At 39.3% G+C, this 18,607-nt stretch overlaps 1 protein-coding gene and 1 pseudogene across 14 annotated transcripts in view; one reads left to right on the forward strand and one right to left on the reverse strand.

Moving 5' to 3' along the window:
* The window catches only part of ABI1 (abl interactor 1), a 137,808-nt gene that overhangs the window by 87,922 nt on the left and 31,279 nt on the right, over nt 1–18,607 (forward strand). The window lies entirely within an intron of this gene.
* Nucleotides 12,508–12,822, reverse strand: LOC110577717 (annotated as a pseudogene).

Genomic DNA, 18,607 nt, shown 5'->3' on the forward strand with positions numbered 1-18,607 from the left:
ATTTTTAAGAGTTTTCTTGTTCTTTTTCATAAGTTAAATTCGTGCTTATTAATGGATTATGTTTAATTCTTTTGCATATAATATAAATCCTTGTTTTTAAGTATTCCTCTGATCTCTGAAAAATCTTTTTTTTTTTTTTTTTTTTTTTTTTTTAGGTTTTTGCCTCCCGTTTATGAAATATTGCCTCAAATCTCTAGTGATCCTGGCTGTTTCTATTTAAGAATGAGGAACTCAAATGCTTTAAGTAGAAACTATATGTGACAGAGTGTCACTTGATGGCTGATTGGGCTTTAAGCAGGGGCACACCAGATTTTTAATATATAGAAGTCTATTCTTGTGCCATTATATTTCTGTTTTTGAGAATTTTCTAATGTTTTTCATGAGAGTTGCATTCATGAGGGAATGCTGACATTCTGAGAGCATGGTGGGTGAGTGGAAGGGAGGGAAGTCCACTATTAGTATCCAGACACTGACTCAGTTACCCCGCTTTTAGCTTGTTCCTCTCTTTTATTTATTCATTTATTTTAAACTTTATCTATTAGAGAGCACACCAGTGTGGGGAGGGGCAGAGAGAGAGGGACAAGGAAATCATGACCTGAGCTGAAGTCAGATACTTAGCTGACTGAGCCACACAGGCTCTCCATTCCTCACTTTTAAAAACAGTTCTATTGATACATAATTCACATACTGTGTAATTCACCCACTTAAAATGTACAGTTGAGTGGCTTTTGATATATTCATAAAGGTATGCATCTATCAGCACAAGCTGTTTTGGAACTCTGTCATTACTCCAAAAAGAAACCCTCAGTACCCCTTAGCTACCGCTTCCCAATCCCTGTATCCTCTCTCTACCCAGCCCTAAGCAACTAGTAATCTACTTTTTATCTCTGTAGATTTGCTTATTCTGGATATTTCATATAAATGGAGTCACGTAGTAATATGTGGTTCTATGTGATGGCCTCTTTGACTTAGCACGTTTTCAAGATTAACTCATGTTGTAGCATGTATCAGTACTTATTCCACATTATTGTAAATAATAGTCTATTCTGTGGATATCACATTTTATTTATCAATTAATGGACATTTGGCTTGTTTCCACTGTGTGGCTGTTATGGTTAATGCTGGAACCTGAATATTTCTTTACGAGTTTCTGTTTGGACGATACGTTTTCAGATATATTGGTCATATACCTAGGAGTGGAATTGCGGCATCATAAGGTAACTCTGTGTTTAACCATTCAAGGAGCTGCCAATTGTTTTCCAAAGTGGTTACAGCATTTTACATTTTCACCAGCAATGTGTGAGAGTGTCAGTTTCTCTACATCCTCGTAAACCCTATTTTATCTCTATATTTTTTTATTAAGCCATCCTAGTGGGTGTCAAGTGGTATCCCATTGTGGTTTTGGTTCTGTTCCTCACTTTTGTAGTCTGTAGAACCTGTCACTTCCAAATTCTGAGCCTCTCAAGAGTTATTATTTTTTTCTTTTAGGATAAATTGTCTTGCTGTCTACAGGAGGTTGGGGTTCTAGCTTCTTCTGTCTTTTTTGTTTTTGTTTTTAAGAGAGAGAGAGCAAGAGCGTGTGCGTGTGAGCAGGGAGGGGCAGAGGGAATCTTAAGCAGCCTCCACATCCAACACAGAGCTGGACTCAGGGCTTGATCCCATGAACCTGAGGTCATGACCTGAGCCAAAATCAAGAGTTGGATGCCCAACTGACTGAGATATCCTGGCTCCCCTTCTTCTGTCTCTTCTGATCAGTTAGTTACCTTGACTCCATTTGCTTTCTGATATCCAAAGATTTATTGGTAGTTCTTGTCCATTGATTTTTCTCCTTTTATTTCCCCTTGTTGTTATAGGGAGGAAAATATATTTTAATATATTTTTATGAATTACTTATGCAAAATATTTATGTATTAGTTATTATATATAAATTAATTTTTTGGCATTCATTTTGGTGGAGGTCTCAGAAGGGAGAGCCATTAATGTATAATCAGTCCTCTAAATTTAATCTGAAGTACCAGTTTGTACCTTTAAATATCCTCTCTGTAAATATCCCCAAATGTGATTGTTACTTGTAAGAAGAATTACCACAAATACTTTTGTGGTGAATATAAAAGAAGTGAGTAGGCTCAGAAAGGGCTACTATTGAGCATAATTCAAATCTTTTCTTTTTTTTTTTTTTTTAAGGATTTTATTTATTTATTTGAGAGAGAGAGAACGAGAGACAGAGAGCAGGAGAGGGAGGAGGGTCAGAGGGAGGAGAAGCAGACTCCCCTCTGAGCAGGGAGCCCGATGCGGGACTCGATCCTGGGACTCCAGGATCATGACCTGAGCCGAAGGCAGACGCTTAACCATCTGAGCCACCCAGGCGCCCTCAAATCTTTTCAAAGTGTTGGATTTGATGCTTTTTTTCTGGTAATACTGATTTGTACTCCTTATATGTTTAATGTGGCTGGGCATCTTAAATGAATTAATAATTTTTAATTCCTTTTTTTTTTTTTTTTAAAGATTTTATTTATTTCACAGAGAGAGACACAGCGAGAGGGAACACAAGCAGGGGGAGTGGGAAAGGGAGAAGCAGGCTTCCTGCTGAGCAGGGAGCTCTATACGGGGCTTGATCCCAGGACCCTGGGATCATGACCTCAGCCGAAGGCAGACGCTTGACGACTGAACCACCCAGGCGCCCCTGATTTCTAAGATTGATTATAAGAGTTGTGTGTTGTTGTTGTTGTTGTTTTTTTAAAGATTTTATATATTTGACAGAGAGCACAAGCAGGGGGAGTGGCAGAGGGAGAGGGAGAAGCAGGCTCCCTGCTGAGCAGGGAGCCCAGTGCTGGGCTTGATCCCAGGACCCTGGGTCATGACCTGAGCTGAAGGCAGACACTTAACCACCTGAGCCACTCAGGCACCCCAAGAGTTGTATTTGTTATTTATTTATTTATTAAGATTTTATTTATTTATTTGACAGAGAGAGACACAGCGAAAGAAGGAACACAAGCAGGGGGAGTGGGAGAGGGAGAAGCAGGCTTCCCATGAGCAGGGAGCCCGATGAGGGGCTAGATCCCAGGACTCTGGGATCATGACCTGAGCCGAAGGCAGACGCTTAACGACTGAGCCACTCAGGCGCCCCGAGTTGTATTTGTTATTACATTTAAGCTTTAACTGGTTTAACATCTAGTAAACTCAGTTAAATGCTTGGATATGGATTGGGGAACAGAATAATAATAATAATAACAATAAAAGCTAACATTTATTTGGTTCCTTCTGTATGCCAGACACTGCTGAAAATTCTTTATGTATAGTAATTCACTTAATCCTCACAATAATGGTGTGAGGTTGGCAAATTTTTTTGTTTTTATTTTATTTTATTTTATTTGTTCAGTAAGAAACTGAGGGCATGGAGAGATTAAGTCACTTGCCCTAGGTCACACAGCTAGTAAATGCAGAGTCTACTTTTAAATCGATGCAGTCGGGTTCTTGAGCTTGTGCTCTTAGTCATTAGACTATAATGTGTGGCATTTCTCAGAATTTTAAATACATATATTTTTAAGAAGGGAGGGGCCCTCATGAAATAGTAAAAAAAAAAAAAAAAAAAAAGTTAATTCCTAGTAAGGAGTAATAGGTTGGGGATTAAGTACAAATTCATGACCTGGTATTTGGAAGATAAAACTGTGATCTAATGTTCTCTTAAAAGTTCATATTTGCCTTAGATCCTAATTTGGATCAAAAATGGTCATCACTAAATTAAGCACAAAAAATTGTTTCTTGAGGTAGATGTATAGTGACCATGTGTAGTGTTCTACATTGTGTCTTATATTCTTAAGCAGGAGAAGAGGAGACAGAAAAAATGTCATTGGGTGGTACGAAAAAATTGGATATGGACCAAAGTGTTAGTGACAGATCCAGTTTTTCCCAGGATAAAATATTTCTGAATAATTCTGATCCAAGTGTTTTAGGTTATGTTTTCCACCAGAGTCTTATTTTGCAGTTCATCTTTTCTAAATAGGTCTATTTTATAGTGTGTATATATAGGTCATTCTGAATCAAGTTAACTTTGCAGTTGATTGGGACCTTGTTTCAAGCTTATTGAACAAAGCTCTGTAACACAGAATTTTGGGCATAGGGCCATTTCCAGAGTCTGGTCCAAATAAGCAGTAACAAACAAAGATTGTTTCTTTCTTGGCTAAAGGCTTTCTCTGTGTGGCTTGTCTCAGGACTCTTTTACACTTTTTCTATCCCTTTTATACTCCTCTCCCTTTTCTATTCAGAGCAAAAGTGTTTCGATTTTCATTCTGTAGTTATTCTTTCAGCAAACATTTATTGTGCTTTTACTTATATACAGGGTTCTTTGCTTGAAACCTGTAATGCCCTCCCTGTATTGGCAATGGCAGTTGTGAGGATAGTAGGCCTTCCAACATGATACTGTAGAAAATATGTGAAATGTTGAGTAGTTTTGCTATATTGTACTTCTTTTCTGCTTTAGCTGTCTTTTGATAATTAGGATTTTTTTTTTTGAGGATCTATAAAAAAAAGCATGTTTCTCTGCCCCTTCCCCTTCTCCCTCAACATGGTAAGGGAAAGGAAAGAGAACATAATTAAAACTTATTTCAATATAATAGTTTAAAATAATCATATCTTAAAATACAATTAAAAAATCTTGTGTGCTTACAAAAGTTACCTTATTTCAGCATTTGTTTTAAAAAATATTTTCCTTTCTAAATAGAATCACTTTTGGAATATTTTAATTAGAACCTTTGCTTTCCACAAAATTTATTTTACCTATTCAGTTCCTGATCTGCTTATATTATAAAGGGCCTATTTGACCCTTTAAAAATAAATTGCCAAATTTGATTTTCTAATTTCTTTTGTATTCCTTTGATAACTTTTAATCAGAGCAGAGTTTAACTTATTTTTATTCATGCTGTTAAAAATTTTCTTATATGTCTAAGCAGCTATTGTATTTTCATGTCTCTTTGCCTTTGCTAGTACTGTTCCCTCCACTTGGATTTTCCTCTTTCCCCCATCGTCCTTTCTTCTCTTTGGTCTGCCAAATATGGCTGGCTAAAATGAGGTTTCTTTTATGGAGTTCCTTGATACCGCTTGAAGAATATTAATCATTTTTTTTCTCTGTGCTCTATTTAGTACTTTGTGTGTGATTAAAGATTTTGAAAAATTATACTTAATACATTCAAAAGAATAAATGTAATGCATGTTACAACATTTGTAATAATAAAACAAATATCTATGAATCCACCACCAAAGTTACCTAGAAAGTGATCAGTTCTGTTTCTTCTTCCTATGTGCTTCAACCCATACTCCAAATTTCCTTGCACTTCAAAAAAGTTTATCACATAAATATGTATTCCTAAACAATTGTTGTTTAATTTTGTTTATATTTGGGTTTAGTAAAAATAGGTTCATGCTGTATGTAGTCTAGCATTGCTTGCTTTTTTTAAATTATGCATTATGTTTCCAAGATTTATCTGTACTTCATGTATAGTTCATCCATATTAATATAATATTATATGTATATTATTTCATATAATATTTCAAATATAAATATGCCGCTTATTTGCATTTACATTTAATGGATCTGGAATTGATTTTTTCCCTGTAGTGTGAGGTTGGGTTCCATTTTTAGTGTTTCTTTCTATATGGAAACTAGTTGCCTCATTTGAATAATGTATTCTTTCCTACTTTGTCATCCCTGTGAGATACCAAGTTTCCTTGTTAAGTGTGAGCTTGTTTCTGAGTTCTCTCTTCTGTTGAATTTGTCCATAGTCTTATTCACTATGGCTTTATAATAAATCTCAATGGCAAGTCCCTCCTCCCCTTTTCTAATTTTTTTTTTTTTAAAGATTTTATTTATTTGACAGAGAGATACAGCGAGTTTTTTTTTTAAAGATTTTATTTATTTGACAGAGAGAGACACAACGAGAGAGGGAACACAAGCAGGGGGAGTGGGAGAGGGAGAAGCAGGCTTCCCACGGTGCAGGGAGCCTGATATGGGGCTCCATCCCAGGACCCTGGGACCATGACCTGAGCTGAAGGCAGACGCCCAACGACTGAGCCACCCAGGCGCCCTCTAATTTTTTTTTAACCTTATCTTGGTCATTCTTTCCCCTTTGCCCTTCTGTATATATTTTGAAACTAGAAAAGACCTGCTGGGGTTTTTATTAGGAGGCATTGAAGTTGTGGATCAGATTGGAAGATTTGGCATCAATACTTCATTGGATGGGAGTGGGGGAGTGACAGAGATGTCTGGTTGTGAGTAAGTGGGTGTGTGTGAGGCTTGGAAGGCCACATAATTTTTTTTTCAGGTTCAAACTCCGATTTCACTGTTTCCATATTTCTTCCCTTATTTATAACTGGTTGGGGAGAGAGTTTGTTATGATTTTATTCAGGATGTTCTGGTCATTTCTGTTGATTATCTTACGTTCCACATTGTCATGTTTCTCTCACAACTCTTGATATTATTTGTACTTGTTGTATTGAGTCTGTCAAAAGAGTTTTCTATTTGTGTTACCTTAGCTCTAGATTATGCCTCTTACATTACCCAAATTCAGAGGCCTCATTTGCTTTGTATTCAACTGTTGCAACTATGTCTTTGTTCCTGGCCCATTGTTGTACAATTTCATTTTGTGTGCTGAAAATGCAACATAAAATATTAATAAAATTGAAAAAATTATTTTTAAAATATGAAGACTTTCTTCAAAGTAAAAATTTCTACAAGGGTGCTTGGGTGGCTCAGGTGGTTGAGCATCTGCCTTTGGCTCAGTAATGATCCCAGAGTTCAGGGATCAAGTCCTGCATCAGGCTCCCTGCTCAGTGCGGAGCCTGCTTCTCCATCTGCCGCTTCCCCTGATTGTGCTCGCTCGCGGTCTCTCAGATAAATAAATAAAATCTTAAAATTTTTTTTTTTTTTTTTTTTACAAACCATTGCATAATTTCAAAACTGGACAAGGAAATTGTTAAACTATTTTATTGTCATTTGACGTTTAGGCAGTAAACAGAAACACTGCCTTATGTTAAATTTAGTTCTTTGATTTTTTGAGCTTTGAATTATGTAAAAGGTCTTCAGGAATGTACTCTTCCCTTAAAAGCTGATCCTCTGAACATGTTCATTCTATCTTTTACTTCCAAATTTATCTCCATGTACATTCTATTTTGTCTTGATCACTTCGTTAGGTGCTGAATCATCAAACATGATCTTTATTTATCAGAACAGAACTTGTCTTTGGGTTTCTAGCCTTTTCTCTAGTTTGTCCTGCTGGTAGCCATGTCTGTAACATATGCTTTCTTCTTTCAAGTCAGTTTCAGTCTTTAGGGCTTGTTTACCTTGGAATCATTGAGTTTCGAGCTTCCAGAATCGTAATGCTCATTAGACTGGCTCTGAGGAGTCCTCTAACATCCTACTATTGCAAAACTGGAGATTTGAACATAATTCGCATTCATAATCTTTTTTTATTTTATCTTTTAAAATAAAAATTGTGTATATTTAAGGTGTACAACATGATTTGATGTATATATACATAGTGAAATGATTACTATAGTCAAGCTAATTAATGTTTCTTCTTCTCATAGGGTTACCTGTTGTGTGTGTGATGAGAGCGCCTGAAATTTACTTTGTAAATTTCCAGTATTCAATACTGTGTTGTTAATTGTAATCATCATGCTATCCATTAGATATCTAGGCTTACTCATTCTGTGTAGCTGCAACTTTGTAGCCTTTAACCAGTATCTCCCCATTTCCCCCACTCCCAGAGTCCGGTGACCATCTTCTGCTCTGCTTTTTGTGCATTCAACTTTTTAGATTCTTCATTTCCTCCACCTCCCCACCTCATCTCCTTGTGTGTGTTTGACTTTTTTTAGATTCTACCTAGAAGTGAGATGATGCAGTTTTTTTTCTTTCTGTGTTTGGCTTAGTTCACTTAGCCCTTAGTTGACTCCAGGTTCAACATTCATTATATTTCTAATACACAATGTGATACGTACATTTTTTCACATTAATATTTTAGACGTATATTGCCTTAACTTCAGGGTTGTAGATTGGATAGTTTGATAAATAAGATTCAGATTTGGTTAAAATTTTTTAGTACTTTTTTGTATCAAGCAATATTATTCTGTTATCCCATCTCCATTATATGTAAGCAAAATGGAATCTTAGTGAGCTAAAAAGCTTATATGAAATATCACAACTAGTACGTGAAAGAGCCAGTGTTCAAACTTAGGTTTTCTGATTTCATATTTGTGTGTGTATGTGTGTGTATTTTCTTGAAACCAATGGTTTTCAGCTATGCTTCATAGGTGTAGGGATTGCTGCCGGGTGATCACATGGGTAACTAGAGTAGCTCTTAAATTTTATCTCCAGTATATTATAATTGAAAACTAATTTTCGTTATATCAAACTGCTTATTTTGCTATCTAAAGATGAAAAAACCGTGAAAGTAAGGAAATTCAAGTGTAAGAAGGAATTAGTCTCCCTGAAAAAGCTAACTTTGGCTGGGTAAGCATATGCATGCTGTTGTTATACAAATGTTCCAAGTCTGTTTCCCTCCTCCTACCTGCTATATTCACTCACCCTGCCATATGGAGGGTTGTGCATTACCTGAAGGGTTGTGATATGGACTTTTGTGATTCCTACTTGGGAAACTAGGGAGGGAGTGGACTCAGAGAAAAAAACTTCAAGTAATTTGAAATAGTGTCCTGAATATATCTGCAGTGTGTAAGGGAAGTAGGGAGGGTGAAAAAGATTATTTTAAGGAGAGTTACCATGATATTTGAGAGAAATAGGGAAAGAACTCGAGCCAGTTTGAATTTGTTTTTCCCATGAAGACTGGGAACCATGTGGGATGTTCTTTTAATAGGATTTAAGCAGGTGAGATATCTTCAAAGTTTTTCATTTTGTTTTCTCAAGTTTACTGTTTTTGTAAAGATCACCATGGTTACACCATAAAGAACAGATTGGAAAGAGAATAGTTTGGATGCAAGTGAACCAGTTAGAAGGCTTTTGCAATAATTAAGGTGAGAGACGGTACAGTAGATTGACTAGGATTAAGCTGTTGGAGACAGAAGGAAACACATTTCTGGTTTGTGTATATGTATGTTTTTAAATTGAGGTAAAATTGACATATTAGTTTCAGCTGTCCAACATAATGATTCAGTATTTGTATATATTGCAAAGTGATCACCACAATAAGTCTAGTTAACATCTGTCCCCAAACATAGTTAACAAAAATTATTTTCTTGTTACGAAGACTTTTCAGATTTACTCTTAGCAACTTTCAAATATGCAATAAAGTATTATTAATGATAGCCACTATGTGGCACATTACATCCCCATGACTTACTTATTTTGTAATTGTCCGTTGTACCTTTTGACTCCCTTAACCCATTTTGCCTAGCCCCTGCCTCTGGCAACTACTGATCTGTACCTGTGGGCTTGTTTTTTGTTTGTTTTTTAGATTCCATGTATAAGTGAGGTCATACGGTATTTGTCTTTCTCTGTCTCATTTCACTTAGCATAATACCCTCAAGGTCCATTCATGTTGTTACAAATGACAATATTTCATACTTTTTTATGGCTGAAAAGCACTCCATTGTGTGGTATACCATTGTGGTGGTGGTGGTGGGTGTGTGCGTGTACACACACACACACATACATACATATACCACAGCTTTACCCATTCATTCATTGATGGACACTTAGATATTTTTCCCCCCATATCTTGGATATTATAAACAATGCTGCAGTGAACATGGGAGTGCATATATATTTTTGAATTAGTGTTTTTATTTTCTTCAGATAAATAATCAGGTGGAATTGCTGGATCATATGTAGTTCTATTTTTAATTTTCTGAGGAACCTCCTTACTGTTTTATATAGTGGCTGCACCCGTTTGCATTCCCACTAACAGTGCACAGGGGTTCCCTTTTCTCCACATCCTCACCAACATTTGTTAAAGGTAAATGTGACAAGATTTAGTGATACTGGATATAAACTAAGTGCTAGATGTCTGACTTAAATAACTTGATAGAGAACTCTCGTAGGACATTGAAATAGAGTTGAGTAGACTGTATGTTTGATTTTGGGTACTTTCATTTTGAGGTACCATTGACATACCTGGGGGGAATGTTACTTTTTTTTTTAGACTTATTTATTTTAGAGAGAGAACATTGTGAATAGGGGGAAGGGCAGAGGAAGAGAATGTCAAGCAGACTCTGTGCTGAGTGTGGAGCCTAACGTGAGACTTGAACTCATGACCCCGAGATCATGACCTGAGCCAAAACCAAACAACCAGCTGAGCCACCCAGGCGCCCCGTTACACTTTTTTTGTACAAATCTGCAGCTCAGAGGAGAGGTCTAGAATAAAGTTTATGTGTATATAAATGGCAATTTAAACTTGAATGTGGATGAGTTTGCCAAGGAGAGGTTATAAAGCCGAGAGAAGCTAGGACACAATGCAGAGGCATTGTATTTGTAAGGTGACCTTGCAAAGGACACAGAAATGAGTGTTCAGGGAGTTAAGAGCAAACCAGGGTGAGTGTTGGTCCATGTTTTTTTACCCTCCAGTGAAATCTCAGTATTTTCTTTTCTGTAGTATTATGCTACCCATTTTTTTTTTTTTTTTAAGATTTTATTTATTTATTTGACAGAGAGAGACACAGCGAGAGAGAAAGCACAAGCAGGGGGAGTGGGAGAGGGAGAAGCAGGATTCCCACGGAGCAGGAAGCCCGATGCGGGGCTCGATCCCAGGAGCCTGGGATCATGACCTGAGCCGAAGGCAGACGCTTAACAACTGAGCCACCCAGGCGCCCCCTTCTGTAGTATTATGAATACCCAAAATTAATTCCATGTCAATCCAAATTTGTACTAATTAAAATTCTGCTATAGAAAAGGAAAATAGTTTATTTCATTTTTAAAAAGATTTATTTTGGAGAGAGAGCATGTACACATGTGGGCATGTGAGTGGGGGGACAGCAGAGGGAGAGAATCTTCAAGCAGACTCCCCACTGAGCACCAAGCCCAGTGTGGGGCTTGATCTCACCACCCATGAGATCATGACCTGAGCTGCAACCAAGAGTCGGATGCTTAACCGACTGAGCCCCCCAGGCACCCCAGAAAAGGAAAGAATTTAAAAGATAAGTGGAGGCATTAAAAAATGTAGCTTTTTAACTACAATTTCTAACATGAATGACTATATCAGATAATCTTCAGAGTTACTGAGCGGGAGGGGACTGGCTTGAGTATGAATTGTTTCACTATAAAAACGGGTTTGCTTTTTTTTAGGAACTGTGAAGGGTCTGAGATTTTGCCCTCTATGCAAGCTAGCAAGTTAGCTTGCCATAGTTGCATAGATGTTGGTAGAAGATGCAAGACTTCTGGGTCATAGACATAGGACTTTATTATTCATGACAATAGCAAGAGCCAGTGTTGGTATATTGTGCCAGTTTTCCAAGCCCAAGCTCCATAGAAAAATTTGAAGAGGGCTGAGTGATGCCTCTCCTGTATTGCAGTATCGTCTGTTATAGGAGAGGAGCCTCTAGGTTAGGGAACCCAAACTTTTATAATGGGAAGTAGCCTGCCTGATGTTAATCCTGGAGGGATATGTCATTTTTGTTATACTAGATAGTAAATGAACCTGTCTGTTCATGTCCGGAGGGAGACATTTTTATCCTTCATGGCTGTTTGCTATACAAACATACTTAACAATATATTATGGAACAAAGAGAGGCAATGGCTCCACTTAAAAGATATATATATAAATATTATGGAACATAGATAATTCGCCTTCAACAAGTTTTTCCCCTAATTTCTATACATTGCTTGGCTTCTGGTAAAATTTCCCATAATGATGCTCTTCATTGGTCCTTCTGATTAATTTGTCTGACAAAGGCTGGGACCAGAGTCATCCAGTTTATCTCATAAGACATTTAATTGAGGTTATGTACTGTCAGCAGGGTAGCAGGATGACGCCAAACTGCAATATTGACCTCAACTGTGCTCCGTAGGGTCGTAGACCCAAGCAGCTGAACAAGTGCCATTAACCTTCAGGGTCTGCCTTAGAGAGCCAAGTGGCTTTCTCTTCAAGTTTCTTCACCAACTTTCTACTTGACCCAAGGCATTAATCTAAGAACTGCAGGATATATTAAGGAATGCACAGATTTGGGCTTTGCCTGCGAGGAGGAAGTCTAGGGCAATTCTGTCATCCATAGTAATCCTGATCACAGTGAGTTGAGACTGACCTGGATGGCCCCAAGGCTGAGGTGATGTCACTGATCACCTCAGCTGAAGTCTGGGACAAATTTTAAACTATCTTTTCTAATTGGATGACTCCCATTTTAGGCATAACTGCCTCATACTGCACATAATTAACAAGTCAGTTATCCTTCTGAGAGGTCCACTGTGCGCCCCCCCCCCCCAATAATTTAGAATAGCCTTACTTTGTTTCTTAAACATAACCTCAGGATTTTTTTGTCTTCATAATATAACAAATATGAAGCTTAGAACTAGATCATTTGGCCCTTTCTCTTATCTCCTCCCAGTTCAAAATGCTTGCATCTCTTAATAACCAGCATTCTCTTAGATCTGCAGTTGGGCTCAACACACATTCATGCCTCAGCACAATCTTCTTTGTAGTTTTAGCCTTTTTTCCAGAAAATCGGCTTAGTATGCCCACCATTGCCATGCTGCTTCCTGTCATAATGCCGCTTTCCCTGGGCATAAGGAGAATCTTTGCTTTTCTTGTATTGTGTCACTCTGTGGGGTTGGTGCTTGCCACACTTCTTGCAGAAAGTCCAGCGGGTTTTAGGAATGTTCACCATGTTTGCGAGAGCTCTGTTGGCATGGAAAAAACAGAATAGCCTTACTTTGGAAAGAGCAGTTGTCTGCAGACTACATGATCTCCTTGTGGTGCTTAAACACTTGAAGGTCTCTTATGACCACCCCTAAGGTGCAGAATGTGGTGTTTACAGTTGTTGTCCCTCTGTCCCCCAGATAGGACGGAAGTCAGGGAGTACAGGCTGACAGTTTCTCTGTTGTTGCCTCTTGCAGAGCTGGTAGGCCTTACGGGTCACAGTTCAGTACAAATAACCGAGTCTAATGATTGTTTTTGGAGGGATTACCTGAAGGCAGTCAGACCGTCTGTCCTGTTTATCTATGCCATCAACCAGGTAGCATTCATCTGGCCTTTGGAATGACTGAATGATAGCTATAGGAAAGACACCTGGAGGTATTGACAGGTGTTTTATGTGGTAAGTGCAGGAGCTAGGATTACCCTCTGTTGCTTCCTAAAGACTGTTCCTTGAGGTTAAAGAGAATGGTGATCCTTTTGTGATCAGAGCCGTACAGCAGGGTATGGCAGACTCAGCTGTCAGTTCAATTTAAGATACTCGGGCACTGTGTAGGAGAGCTGCACCAGGGAATTTTCCTTTGTGAGAAAAGCTCCAGGGGTGATTTTGAAAGACAGAGATCTTAGTTGCATAGATGTTGGACCAGATCCAAAGATACCATCTGAAAAGTATGGGTTAGTTACTCTTTCCCTACTGTGAATCCCACCCAAACCTTGGTAGCTGAAAGCATACCAGTAGCTAACTTCTCCCTTTTTCCCAGTCATCCCTGACTCTTACCCAGACCTTTTTTCTGGAATGGTCAGGTGCAAGAGGGACAAGGGCATTTTTTATTAAACTTAAAGAGACCCTATTATGTCTCCTGTTTTGGGCCACATGATTCACTGTAAGGGGACTTGGTGATCAGTATACTTTCTTAACCAAATGGTCATTATCTTTATTATCTAAGAAATCCATCAAGAAAATTCAGGTGGCTGAACCAGAAATAAGTTAGAATTCCCAAGACCTTCTTTTGTCTAGGCTGCCATCCGGAGGGTGTACCAATCAGGCCAGCTTGGGGTTTCCATTAGGCAAAAGAAAGAAGCATCATGCTTGGTAATGGTTAGGACACATCACAAGTGGCAAAGAGGAGATGATCGCTTCCTAGGGACATCCACGTTCAGTGACCAAACTGCTGTACTGATGTGTGTGAACCAGGAAGAATTAAGGAGGTATAGTCAGAAATCTTTCTGAGTTGATTAAAAAAATTTTTTAATTGTAAAATACACATGACATAAAATTTCCTATCTTAACCATTTTTTTAAGATTTTATTTTTTAAGTAATCTCTACACCCAACGTGGGGCTTGAACTCATAACCCTAAGATCAAGAGTTGCATGCTCTACCAACTGAGCCAGCCAGGTGCCTTGACTAGTAGCCCATTGTTAGTGACTTCTAGAATAAAAACATACTATCAGACTGCAAATGGTTTGGAAAGTGAAAAACATGGCACAGATTAGTGTCAAGGGTAACACTGGTGTGGCTGGAGTCAGCTCACTGGACTGGAATAGCAGTATCCTACTTGAGAAAGTGTCATCAACAGTAAGGCCCCACTAATAGCCTGAAGAGGGGGGTCAAAGATCTGATGTAACCAGTCTGTCAGTAGGAAGAGATATGGCCTCTGTCATATGAGATAAATGGGTCTTCTGAGAATTTGAAGTGTGGGATGCAGTGGTTGCCTCCGCATCAGAAATAGAGAGTGCTTTACTCTGTATCTGTTCTGTGATGGTACATGTGTTGATAGATCCTGCAGCAGTAATGGCAGTCTGGGCAGTACAGGCCTGATCAGTAGCTTCATTCCATTTGATCTCATCAGACAATGGTCCCTTGCCATGGGCATCTATATTTGTGACCTAGACTATCTGATCAGCAACTGCAATATGTCCCCACAGTTTATGGCTAGTTTTTAGTCAGTCTGTAGTTTTACAAGTCGTAGGCCAAACAGCTAGGTCATTGGTAACAGACCCAGAATCAGTAAAGATATAACAAGGTTTATGAAGAGGAATATTGGTCAGATCTGTGAGAACATCCTTGAATTCTGCCCACAGAGCAAAGCAGCCACACCCATTTTCAGCTCTGTGTAGCTGGCCCTGAAATTGAACAGCATAGTAGGCCACTGAACAGCATAGGGTTTCAGTGTAATTGAATCATTCATTAGTGAACCAGGCCCAGGCATTTATGGGATCCTCTGTGAATCAGGGGCCTCAATGAGCCAACAACTTTAGTTAGGCAGAATGGAGGCTAAAATTTCCCCAAAGGGATAACTGCCACTTTTTCATTTAAAGCTGAAATATCATAGGGGCCTGGCTGGCTGCATCCTTGAGTATACTACTTTAATGTGGTAAGAGAAGCTTGTTAGGCTCTTACCATCTTATTAGTCATTGAGTTTGAGTTGACCCATCCTCAAATGGGAAACTTCAAAAGGAGTGCACGTGGTGGCTGTGTCAGGGAGGCATTGAATCCAGAAACCAAGGGACACCTTAGTGGCGGCTGCACCTCTTGCCAGAGACTCCAGTCAGTAAAATCGTGTGTGCGTGGAGACTTGTACACAAAGGGGTCATAAGGATTTTGGGGTGCTAAAGCTGCCAGTGCTTTCTACATGGGCTCTTCTCAGTTGGCATAATCCCCTCTGGCACTTAGGAGCATTCACAGTACAGGCATGTAAAATATCAGTAAATTATATATTCAGTGATAGAAGCCACAACAGTAATACACCAAATTTCCATAGGATACTGAAAAGAGAGCCGAGTGATGTCTGCACAGAGTTGGGTGGATTACAGGAAAGGAACTCCCAATTTAGGGGACCAGATCCAAAGATACCATCTGAAAAGTATGGGTTAGTTACTCTTTCCCCACTGTGAATCCCACCCAAACCTTGGTAGCTGAAAGCATGTACCCTCTTCCTCCACATGATGGGTATGAAGGTGATGTGGTCTCGTGTATCTAACAGAGCCATAAAATTTTGAGTCCCTCCTCTTCCTGGTGTTCTCGCGTACCTGGGTATGATTGATCTTCAATTCCCCTTGGGAACTAGGAAAACTCATCTCCACCCCCAATCATCTTTCTCTGTAAAGCAGCTGAGGCTGGGCTATGGGGAGATTGGGAGAGAGCAGCTCTGCAGCCGTAAACAAGGTGCATTTCCTTTCAGTTTTGAGCAGTGCTCTAGCTGCGTGCTGAGCAATCGAATAAATCTGTGGTATTTTTGATCCTCCCAAAGTCCCATGTTCTGTGGCAAGGTCATCAATACTGGCATTCAACAGCTACAACTACATTGCTTTCTGACCAGGGAAATGAGCTTGTGCCCTTTGGATGACTTGGGCTAAGATCTGCACAGTGACAGCATTGTTTTTAGGAGTCTACCTAATGTTGGCTATTTGCTGCTCCATTGTCAAGATAACATCTCTTAAATTCTTGCTTGATTTCAACATAAGAAGAATTAGAGGAGTTTTCCAAGGCTAGAAGGTCTGACAGCAAGAATTTATCTAGATTTCTTTGGTCAAGTTTCTCATTCTCTAGTGAATCACCTTCATTATCTTTTTTTTTTTTTTTTAAGATTTTATTTATTTATTTGACAGAGAGAGACAGCGAGAGAGGGAACACAAGAAGGGGGGAGTGGGAGAGGGAGAAGCAGGCTTCCCGTGGAGCAGGGAGCCCAATGTGGAACTCGATCCCAGGACCCCGGGATCATGACCGGAGCCGAAGGCAGATGCTTGACAACTGAGCCACCCAGGCACCCCCCTTCATTATCATTTTAAACCAAGTTCAGTACAGTAAGAGCCTGAAGACAAGTCAGTGCCTGCCACAGTTTCTCTTAGTGAAATTTGGGATGGGGTGGGGAGGGTGGTAGGAAAAGCTCTCTTGGAGCAGACAGGACCCATTGCCAAAAAATGCTGAGGTCTTTACTCATCTTTTTAAAAAAGATTTATTTATTTATTTATTTGAGAGCGAGAGAGGGAGAGAGAGGGAGAGAGAGAATGCGCTAGGGAGAGGGAGAGGGCGAGAGAGGATCCCAAGCAGACATTCCATTGAGCACGGAGCCCGACGTGGGACTAAATATTCCACAACCCTGAGATCATGACCTGAGCCAAAATCAAGAATTGGACACTCAACTGACAACCACCCAGGCGCCCCTCTTTTACTCATCTTGAATGGATTGAATGTTGACAGAATAGACTGCAGGAGGGTCTAAGCAATAAGATAGTCAGCTGTTGCCATCTTTTTAAATAAGCATTATGTGTCCCATCCCTACATCTCCTAAGCAAACTAGCTGAAGTTCTGAAGATTCTTTTGGTTCTGACCACAGTGGTTGCAGTTTTTCTCCTTGGCACCCAGTGTAACATTGGGTGTAACACTGTCTGAAGAGGAACAGTCCTTTGTGTTCCCCACTCCCTCTGCCAGATAAATCTTATTACCAGTTGTTCACAGGACAGACCTGCTGAGGCCAACTGTCAGGTTGATGGAAAGTTGACAGTAACTGGGGTATCATTCAGACTTCTGCCTTTGAACCTACAAAATGATATTCAACCTGAAACTACATCCTCAATTTAGCCTTTATTAATAGGCAGTAAAATGGAGGACCATTCATTGCTTGGTTGACCATCCCATTTGGTCAGCATGTTCACTCCCGATTCCCATGGACTTATGTCGATTCCTGTTAACTGGTCTTTCATTCCATTTCTAGAAACTCTGTCAGTATTCCATCCTCATTGTCAAAACTGTCAAAAATTGTGAAGAGTTTAAGATTTTACCCTTTGTGCAAGCTAAGAAGTTAGCCTGCCACAATTTCATAGATACTATTAAAGACAAGAGACTCTTGGGCAAGATGCAGAATGTCATTGCTCATGGCAGTAGCAGTAGCCAGTGTCAGCATTTGTGCTAGATAACTAGGCCCAATTTCCATAGGATACTGAAAAGAGAGCCAAGTGGTGTCTGCACAGAGTTGGGTAGATTACAGGAAAGGGACTCCCAAGTAGAGGACCAGATCTTTTATAATGGGCAATAAACCTTCCTGACCTTTGCCCCAGGGCTGACATTATTTTTAATACACTGGACAGTAAACAAACCTGCCTTTTGCTCTCCAGGAAAACACTACATCTTCTAAGGCTATATAAATACTGTATAAATATCCAGGACAGAGGGCGCAGTGCCTTTTCTTGTAGGATGTGCAAAAACAGTAGACACTGAAGGAGAGTTGTCTCTCTACCTTGTTTTGGAATTGGGAGAATATTTTTGATTACAGGTTCTTTCCCAATCAATTTTTTTAAATTCTGGAAATAGAATCTTTTTTTTTTTTTTTAAAGATTTTATTTATTTATTTGACAGAGAGAGACACAGTGAGAGAGGGAACACAAGCAGGGGAAGTGAGAGAGGGAGAAGCAGGCTTCCCACTGAGCAGGGAGCCCGATGTGGGGCTCGATCCCAGGACCCCGGGATCACGACCCGAGCCGAAGGCAGACGCTTAACGACTGAGCCACCCAGGCGCCCCTGGAAATAGAATCTTAAGCATTAACATTAAATTTGTTTTTTTTTCTGACAGTCCCCCTCCACCCCCTTCAGTTCACATCCTTGCTTCTTCTCCACCTAGACTACCGTCATTGCCTCCTACCTGGTCTCACTGCCAGTGCTCTTGTTCTGTCTATCCTCAACACCTCTAGCAGAGGGATTTTCAAAAAAGATTTTATTTATTTATTTATTTATTTATTTATTTATTTATTTATTTATTT

Source organism: Neomonachus schauinslandi, chromosome 5 (genome assembly GCF_002201575.2).
Source record: "Neomonachus schauinslandi chromosome 5, ASM220157v2, whole genome shotgun sequence".
Lineage (NCBI taxonomy): Eukaryota > Metazoa > Chordata > Mammalia > Carnivora > Phocidae > Neomonachus > Neomonachus schauinslandi.